Source organism: Sus scrofa, chromosome 14 (genome assembly GCF_054392235.1).
Source record: "Sus scrofa isolate SSC_HxYL_T2T_F1_AM1 chromosome 14, Sscrofa_HxYL_maternal_Yorkshire_Landrace_v2.0, whole genome shotgun sequence".
Classification (NCBI taxonomy): Eukaryota; Metazoa; Chordata; class Mammalia; order Artiodactyla; family Suidae; genus Sus; species Sus scrofa.
This window is the reverse complement of record NC_139396.1, coordinates 150,571,454-150,580,304: the sequence shown is the minus strand read 5'-3', so window position 1 is coordinate 150,580,304 and position 8,851 is coordinate 150,571,454. Positions and strand designations below refer to the sequence as shown.

At 39.6% G+C, this 8,851-nt stretch overlaps 1 long non-coding RNA gene across 1 annotated transcript; it reads left to right on the top strand.

Annotated features, from left to right (window-relative positions):
• Positions 1 to 1,171: 1,171 nt before the first annotated feature.
• Positions 1,172 to 5,559, top strand: LOC146397089 (uncharacterized). Its single transcript, XR_014826588.1, has 2 exons — positions 1,172 to 1,327; positions 2,145 to 5,559. It is a non-coding gene; the product is annotated as an uncharacterized LOC146397089 (long non-coding RNA).
• The last annotated feature ends 3,292 nt before the right edge of the window (positions 5,560 to 8,851 follow it).

Here is an 8,851-nt window from a genome sequence, read left to right as displayed (position 1 = left end):
GCAACGAGTTCCTAGGTGAAGTTGTCGCCCTGGGGCCACACTTGGAAAATCAGAGCTCTAGATCAAGAAAAAACCGCAAGAGAAAAAGTGCATCCCAAAGACACTCCTTGCAAAAAAAAAAGTAATAGAATCAAAAGAATGTATTGAGTTTTGTTTGTCTACAGCGTATGTGCCCCTCTAGCAGGAATAAGTCATTTGAAGGGAATGATGGGCAGGGATCTTATGAAATGGATTTTAAAAGGCAGCGTGGTATTAGCCGAGAATTCCTGGGTGGGAGAGGAAGTCTTGATGTGGGCACCAGGTGGACTGTTCCACAGGCAGTGGTCTCCTTGGAAGTCTGAACTTCACGTCTTTCTGTACCTTCCTGCACTTCCCTCTCCCACTGCATTTGGACCCCTGATTTAGAGAACAATTCTAATGAAGTGCCACCTTCCCAGCGGTCGGCTTTCTTCTATCCCGCTATCCAGTGCTGACTATAGGCCCACTAGATTTATCCCAAGTGGAAAAACAAAAACAAAAACAAAACCCATGCCGTCCCACTGCACAGTGCACCTGCAACCCACTGGACAGCCCACCAGCCTCCAAAGGGCTCTTAGAAAAATTAGGCTATCTTTCATTAGCTATCTATCATGTGGCCTCCACCGGGCTGCAGGATATGAGGGCCATTTAATTAGGCCCTGCATCACGCTCTGGTGTGAAAAGGCTCTCAAACGCTTTGAGTCCCCACTGCTTCACAGCAGGAAGTTGTTGGCGATAATTGACATAGGATTTCCTTGTTAACCAGCAGCAGACATGCCGGATTAAAGCGACAGAGATCTCGAGAAGAAAGTGAAAGAGATAAGAAGCTCAGGAAGACTTCTGCTTATTTGGCACTTGAGGATGGGGAGGAAACGGCAATCACCCACTCAAGTGGCGACTCCCAGAGTGGAAGGGCGTCCCCTTATCAGACCCATTTCAGCTTGGCTGATCAAAGATTGACTCCCCGTAAAATCACATAGGCCTGGGGTTTGTTAGTTTATTAAGCGGCAGGTTTTAGGAATTATCACAGGTTTAAAGATGGATTGCAGTTTATGTGAAGGGGGGAGAGGATTATCGGGTTTTCATCTTAACAATTATAAAATATCACAGCTGAAAGCTTGCTTGCAAATGACATAATTTTCCACTGCCAACTAAACAGGTCATTGTGAGGCTGTGTGTAAGCGTTCTCAACGAGGGAGGAAATACAGGCAAATTAACTCTGGGGAGGACTGAAGATGAGGGGCCTCCAAACGCCTTTTTCCATTTCGGAAGCCGGCGCGATCTCATTTTACCCCGTGCGATTCCGTAGGTAATTATATTTAATTTCTTACCGGGGCCATTTAGGTCGGCTTGCATTAAAAGAGAGGGACCAGAGAAGCAGCCCACTGAGATGGTTCTTAAAAAGCGGTTGTGATAAATGATACTGAAATAGATCCACATGAGCCGAGTGAAATGAGATGTCTACTTTGGAGGAGAGACAATTATTGTATATCACTTAATAACTTAACCTTACAAGAGCACATGTGGCATTAATAAAGGGCTGGGAGCTGCAAAAGCATGTCAGGGGACTTCCTTTTGACAACTATATATAGGTCCTCGGATAGAGGAGCTAAAGACAGTTTTGCACGTCTGCTCACCTGTGTACTTGACCATGGAGCCATGCTTCAGATAAATATGTAGTTACAAGGGTTTGCATCCTTGCCATTTTTTTAAAAATGCATTTACTGGGCTTATCAAAGAAATATGTGTTTAGGGCAGAAAATTTAGGAAATACAGCAAAAATATCAAGAATGAACAAAAATAAGCGTTGGGAAAATCCCGCAGTTTTTATTGCTACCTATCCACAAATATGTAATGTCTCATAACATCGGGCTTATTCCTTGTATTAAAAAAAAAAAAAAACATAGTTTACTTAATAGACCACATATTTTTCCTAGATGTAGTAACTATTACTTGAAGGTATGGTTTTGAATCAGGGTGTTATGTTTAATAACTCATTTACTTAGTTAATCCCCAAGAGTTGGACATTTAGATTGTCATCAGTTTTGTGCTAATTGTAAACAAACCTGAAGTGACTAGCTTTGAACACAAATCTCTGTTTGCATGTTTTCCTGCTCCCTTGGCAGAATTAGAATTTCTGGCTCAAAGGGTACGGACATTTTTAAAGATACTGATACCTACTCGAAGCTGCGGATTTTTGACACAGCTTGAAAATAATTGTCCTGGTGTTGAAGTCAGAAGCACTTTGTGTCATCCACCCTGAAACAAGAGCAAATAACAGCAGCTATTTCATCGAAAGAAGATCAGTCATTCTGTCCACATCACTTGGGTCCTTTCGTGATCTGACCTTTTGCCGCTAAGCTCTGTGACAGACTACGACAATAAACAGCGACTCAATAATCAAGTTAATGGGGCCAGACTCTGAAGATAATCATGTCAATGTTAACGACCTAAACATTGAACACATCTTTTATCCAAGAAGTTCAAGTTCCTCCAAGAGCACCAATTCATTATCCTTCACGAGGGCAAACAAAATTGGTCGAAAAAAAAACAACAAAAACAAAAAGCTTTAAAGCCAACTGAAAGGGAGGCAGCGGAAAGAAGGAAGAAAAGCTGATTCTGGACTGAGCTTTTTAATAAAATAATCCTCAGGGTCTGATCTTCGATAGAAATGAGGTTGGTTTTGTCTTTTTCCATTTTAATTTTTTTTTATTGGCAGCAAAAGGGCTGGGGTCAGTCAGCCATCCATCTTCGGCTACCTTGCAAACAATAAAACAAACATCATCTTTACTTTCTTAAGCCTTAACATCAGTCTCATTTTAGTGGGGTTACAGATCTAAAAGTTCAATTGTTCCTCACCTGAGGGTATTTTGTGTGGGGAGAGCTGAGATGATCTGGGGCATTTTACTTGTTCCCCAATGGAAAAGAAAATGGTTTGCATGGGTAAAAGTTTGTGTTACTGTGGGATTTTTCTGCATAATTTTTTTATGAAGAAGATGCAAAAAAAGATGCTCTTGGTTAACCTCTCGTTCGTTGGAAAATATATGTGTCTAGGAAAAAAGATACTCTTTGCTATATGTCTATAAAAGATAGTCTTTCTGTATTATCTGTGGAAAAGGCCCTTTTAATTGACCTATAGTTCTTCTCAAAGTATGCATTTATCTGTGATATTATTTTTATAAAACTCAATGCAGACATTGTCTCTCTGATAACATGATTACAAGCAACACTGAAGTATTTACCATGTTGAAGCCACTTACATATCTCTGTCTTTGAGCAAAGATGGAAAATGACTGTTCACCTCTTGACACCAGAGATTCAACTCTACTATATTGAAATCACATTGAGCCCAAGCACAGGATACCACATGCCAGAAATTAGCGTGTTCCTGCCTGGGGTAAAATAAACTAGCATAAATCTATTTATCCCAAATTTTCTTTTCTTGCTCTTTTTATGTTAAGGAATCTCGAACTGTTCTATACAGGACAAGGTGATGAAGTTGTTATCCACAGTGTAACCTAGGGAACTGAGGCATTTATAAATCCTGCTGCTGTAGCAGTAACCCTAAATTTCAACACTTTTACTCATCTGAAGGGCTGAAGAGTAACCAGCCTCCTTGTCCCTTCAATCCTGCTGATGGAAGAGACGTAGAGATCATTTCAGCAGCCAGGGTTGCTTTGCTCAGAGAAACATCTGTCCAGAGGAGTCCGGGAGTATCACTAACTGAAATTAAAAAAAAACAGCAAGAATATCACCTTCTTGATCTGGTCCCCAGAGCTGGCCTTGGGGAGGATGGTCCCCGTAATGTAGGGTGCAGAAATCAAAGACAAATGGATCTTGCTGTAATTGTTTTCTCATTACCATCCTGGGAAATTTCCAGCAAAGGTCTGCGAGAATAACACAATGCCTCTGACACCAGTAATATAGTCTGACTTGCAATTCAGCCTTTACAGCACCATAGAGGAGAATGAAAAACAAATCTAGGCTTGAGCATAAGACTATCTATAAAGGACATCCACAGCGAATGTCAAGGAGCTCCTTCTAAATGGCAATGGTCAATGCTGCTTTTCACGTAAAAAAGAGTTGGTATTTCCATCTTATACACAAAAGAACCCCAGTTTTCAATCACTTATAACTTTGGGGCCCAGCAAGGCAAGATGTTTTTGAAAAATCCTTTCATCAAGGAGGACCTAAGGATTGATTTTATTTTATTATTAACTTGCACATCCTTCATCCATGAAATAAGGGGCATTGTGTTACATATGATACATATATATCAAATGGCATATATGATAGCTATATACTATAATATGTTATAATCGTATATATAGCAAAAGAGGAAAAATGTGGTGTATGTGTGTATTTTAGAAATTGTCATTTCCGGTTTTTTTGTTTGTTTGTTTGTTTGTTTGTTTGGTAATCCTTCTGTAGAAGAGATCCTGTGTAAAGATGCCTCTGCAAGCCTGCTGGAATTTCTCCAGCAGACCAAGCCAAGACAACTTTCTCAAAGGGGAGCTGATTTCCTAACACCGGTAATGGAAGTCACTCACATATTTCAAAGGCTTCTGTGTTATATCAGACACAGTCTTTCTTAAGTGTTTTACATATATGACCTCATTTCATTCTCATACCGTCTTATGTTTGAAAACAAATTTCTCAAACTGGAAGTCTTCATTTATTTGTTTAGAAATAGGGGTTAATATTTGTCAGGCACTGGGCCTGAGTGTTAAGAATTTGAAGATAAAACGAAACAAAAAACAACCTGAGCACACTGTGGGGTGGGGGGGACAGAGCCCAAGCACGGAAGTACAGCAGAGCGTTACTGGAAGGAGCTAAGATGCCAAATGCTTCGTGCACTGGCTTCTCATTCAGAGGGGCTGATGTGGGATCCCAGCTCTATCACACACTGCTGGGTGCCTCTAGCAAGCTCTGCAAAACTTCTCTGGGCCGTGATTACCTAGCCCATCAAGAGACTGTAACAGTACCAATGGCGTAGGTTATTGTCAGAATTAAGATTGTGAGATCCGTAGATGGACACTTGTTCTGGAACTTGCTCTGCAATCAACAATTACATCACTTTTTTTCAAGCACCTTCTTTACCAAACAGGATGCCATGGCTATTCTTACTAATTCCAAGGGATTGGGTGAGCTCCAAATAAGATAACACATACTAAGGGCTACAAACTACTCCCCAGAAAAATCCAAAAAGATAATATCTGCTGTCACTTATAACTGAAGATCCAGAGTAGACTTTCCTTCGAAACCTAAGCAGAATCTGGTCATCTTTATTCCATGCACAGTATTTTGTGGGATGAGTTAGGGAGAAGGAAAGAGATTGTTGAGAATATTATTATATTTAGAATGGATAAACAATGAGGTCCTACTGTACAGCACAGGGAACTATATCCAGCCTCTTGGGATAGAACATGATGGAAGAGAATATGAGAAAGGGAATGAAATATACATATAACTGAATCACTTTGCTGTACTGCAGAAATTGGCACAACATTGCAAATCAACTATACTTTAAGAAAAAGAAAAGAATTAAGATATGGACATGTCAAGCATGTGGTAAAGAGCTGACATCTAGTTTATACTTTAATAAATGGCATAACCTACTTACTGTTATTGATCTTATTTTTCTTTCATTATTTCTATTGCTGTTAGTGCCATAACAATTTAGTAAAGTATTATGAAATTACCCAAAAATTCCAGAACAAGAAGTTTCCACCTCTAACATCAATACCTCCTCACTGATTTGACCAGATTTTCCAGCATTTCCCAAGGACGATGTGCAGAGATTACAGCCCTCTTAGCTTCAGGCTCTCTCTCCCAGGAAAGGGTACTTTCTTTCTGAAATTGTGTTCTTTTTAAAATATTTATGCTATTTCAAAATTTTATGTGTGTATATGTGTGTTAAAACACCCTTCCTTTATGAAATGATGGAGACAATATATAACATTTATTAGCGAGTTTATTTGGCAAAATTAAAAATTGACAATCCTAGGGGTTCTCTTAGAGTGCAGTGGGTTAAAGATCCCGCACAGTCATGCAGTGGCTTGGGGTCACTGATGTGGCTAGGGTTTGATCCTTGGCCCCAGAATTTCTGCATGTCATGGGGTGCAACCACAAAAAAAATTGACAATCAGATGTAGAAAGACTCCCCCACCAAACTTTTAAAAAGAATTTTGTTGCTTCACAATGTCTGAGAACCCTTGGTTTATACAATGTATCCTTTCCAGAAAAAGTCTACTTTGTTCCTAGAAAAGTGTGGATTTTTCGGTCTGTTTTTATTTTTTTTCTGTGGCAAGTGAAACTTTCGTGATGTCTTTTTCTGCGGCAATGGGGCTTTGGACCAGCAGACTCATTTTTCTAAGTGATGCATCTGCTTTTAATGACTTGGATGCTGGGATGGAACAGATCTGTCTTCCTGGTCTGGGTTTTCTTAAATAGCCAAAAGTCTTCATGATAAAGACAGCAACCATCTAATAGAGAAATAACTCCAAGATAAAGTGCTGTCGCTGCGTGATATCGCCTCCCTGACAACCTATAAATGGACCATATTGATGAAGTGAACGGGATTCTCTCTGGTCATTTTCAAGTAGGAACTAATAACCCCCGTCATGATATCAGGCATGCAATAACCTCGGTTAAAACTAGGTTCATCAAATAAATCACTCAGGAATTTTTCTATTTCTTTCTCTGGACACATTGCACATCTGCTCAATGAAAGGAGGAAAGAAGCCATATTTCTTTGATCAGGGTTTTTTTTTTTTAATATTCTTGTATCTGTCCCTCGGGATGCTATCTTTTCAAGTGGGTGCAGATAGTACATCGCTTTCTAATGAATGTAGAGAATTTATGAATTTAAGCTATAAAACCAAATATGAGGGATTTGAGTTCATCTCCATCTATATTTTACATTGTCATGAAAAAATACACTAGACCACAAAGCTGTATTGTGCCCGGTTCACTAAATCTCTTGATCTCTCATAACCTTTCAAATGTGTTCCATTTGTGGCCACATGTGGGAGGGAGATGCAAACAGATGATCACTTTGTACTTTTTTTTTCCCCCCCAATATGTCTAAATACGTGTAATGCTTTTCATACCCTCTCCGCCGTGGACAGGAAGAGCTTGGCCAAAGCATCAGACATTAGCCTCAGCTAATATTGTCATATGTTAACATCTTACTGACTCTGTTAATAACTTTTTCGGTATTGGATGAATTTTGAAATTCGTAAAATGGACACAGTTGTGATCCTGTGTCCCAAGGCTCTTCAAAGCCCTAGGTCAGCTCCCTGAATCTTCAGGAATTATGGATAGGTGATGTCTTTTCTGCTTGTAAAACAGAAAGTAGCAGAAGCTAAGATTTCCTCAATGTGGAATAAAAAGTGTATGGAAAGGCAGAGCCTCCAGTTGGTTCTTGCTGGACCATTCGGCCGGTATTGCAAGGAGACCAGTGTGGGAGAGAGGGAAGAGGAACGTGATCTGGTGGGTCTAAGTTCAAATCCCAGCTCTGCCACTTGTTAGCTGTGTGGCAGAACAGTTATGTAAACCTGGAGTTCCTCATTAGTGAATTTTGGATAATGATATGGATCTCATAGAATTTTGTGAAGAATTAAATGAGTTGAGGTTAAGGAGATATTTTGCATCTTGCCTGCTATGTGGTAGGTGCTCTGTGAATCTAAGTTCCCTTCCTGTTCCTGAGTTTGAGGCCCAGCCCTGCAAAGTGTGTGAACCTGAGCAAGTTACTTAACTTCTCTGATCTCGGCTTCCTCCCCTGAAACAGAGATTATTATAAAATGTATCTTGTGAGGTTGTTATGAACCGGACCACAGATATAAGCATGCAGAACAGCTCCTGAGCTATAACAGGTATTAGTTACTATTATTTACATGTTACTTAAAAAAAAAAAAACCCTCTTACTGTTATTTCTATTATTTCTATCACCATTATTTTTCCTCTTCCTTCCTTTGGGCTTATGTTTCTTTATCTGGAAAGTGAGGGGGACTAGACCAGATAATACTTCCACCCCTTCTAGCTCTGAGCTGTTATGACCTGATATGTGAAGTAACATTTGTAAAAGCCATTTACCATCTCTGAATTGTTATGCAGTGGAAGATGGAAGTTTTGTAATTTGCATTTTCTACCAGTGCATTCTCTTCAAAAGAATAGCAATAGTCATCATTTATTGAATGCTTGCTCTATGCCTGGCAGACTTATTTTTCTAATATTTTCTTTCAGTTTGGAATAATTACGTATGTGCAGAAAAGGTGCAAAGAGGGAACAGAGTTCCTAGTGCCCTGCTTTATTTCTGCTAAAGTTACCGCCTTATGTCACCATGACGTATTTGTCTAGCAAAGAAACCAATGTTGACATATTACCATTAACTGAACTCCAGACATTATTTGGATTCCACCATTTTCACACTAACCTCCTTTTTCTCTGTACTGGAAAAATGGTGACCATTTCCCATCTTTTTTTTTTTTTTTTTCTTTCATAACCTTGACTGTTTGGAGAAGTACTGGTCAGGCGTTTTGTAGAATGACCCTCCATTTGGGTTTGTCTGCTACTTTTTCATGATTAGCCTATGATTTGGGGGAAAATGCTACCAAGGTAGACTGCTTCTCTTGTGACATCATGTGATGTTCATGTGACATCTGAGGGATGTCACCTGGTATACATTTAGTGGGGTGTCCACTGTATGGACCTATCTCAGGTTTGTCTGTTCCACAGTTGAGGCATGTTTGAAAGTTCTCTGCTTTGATAACTATGAATAAAGCCTGTATAAACATTCTCATACAGGTTTTTGTGTGAACACAAATTTTTC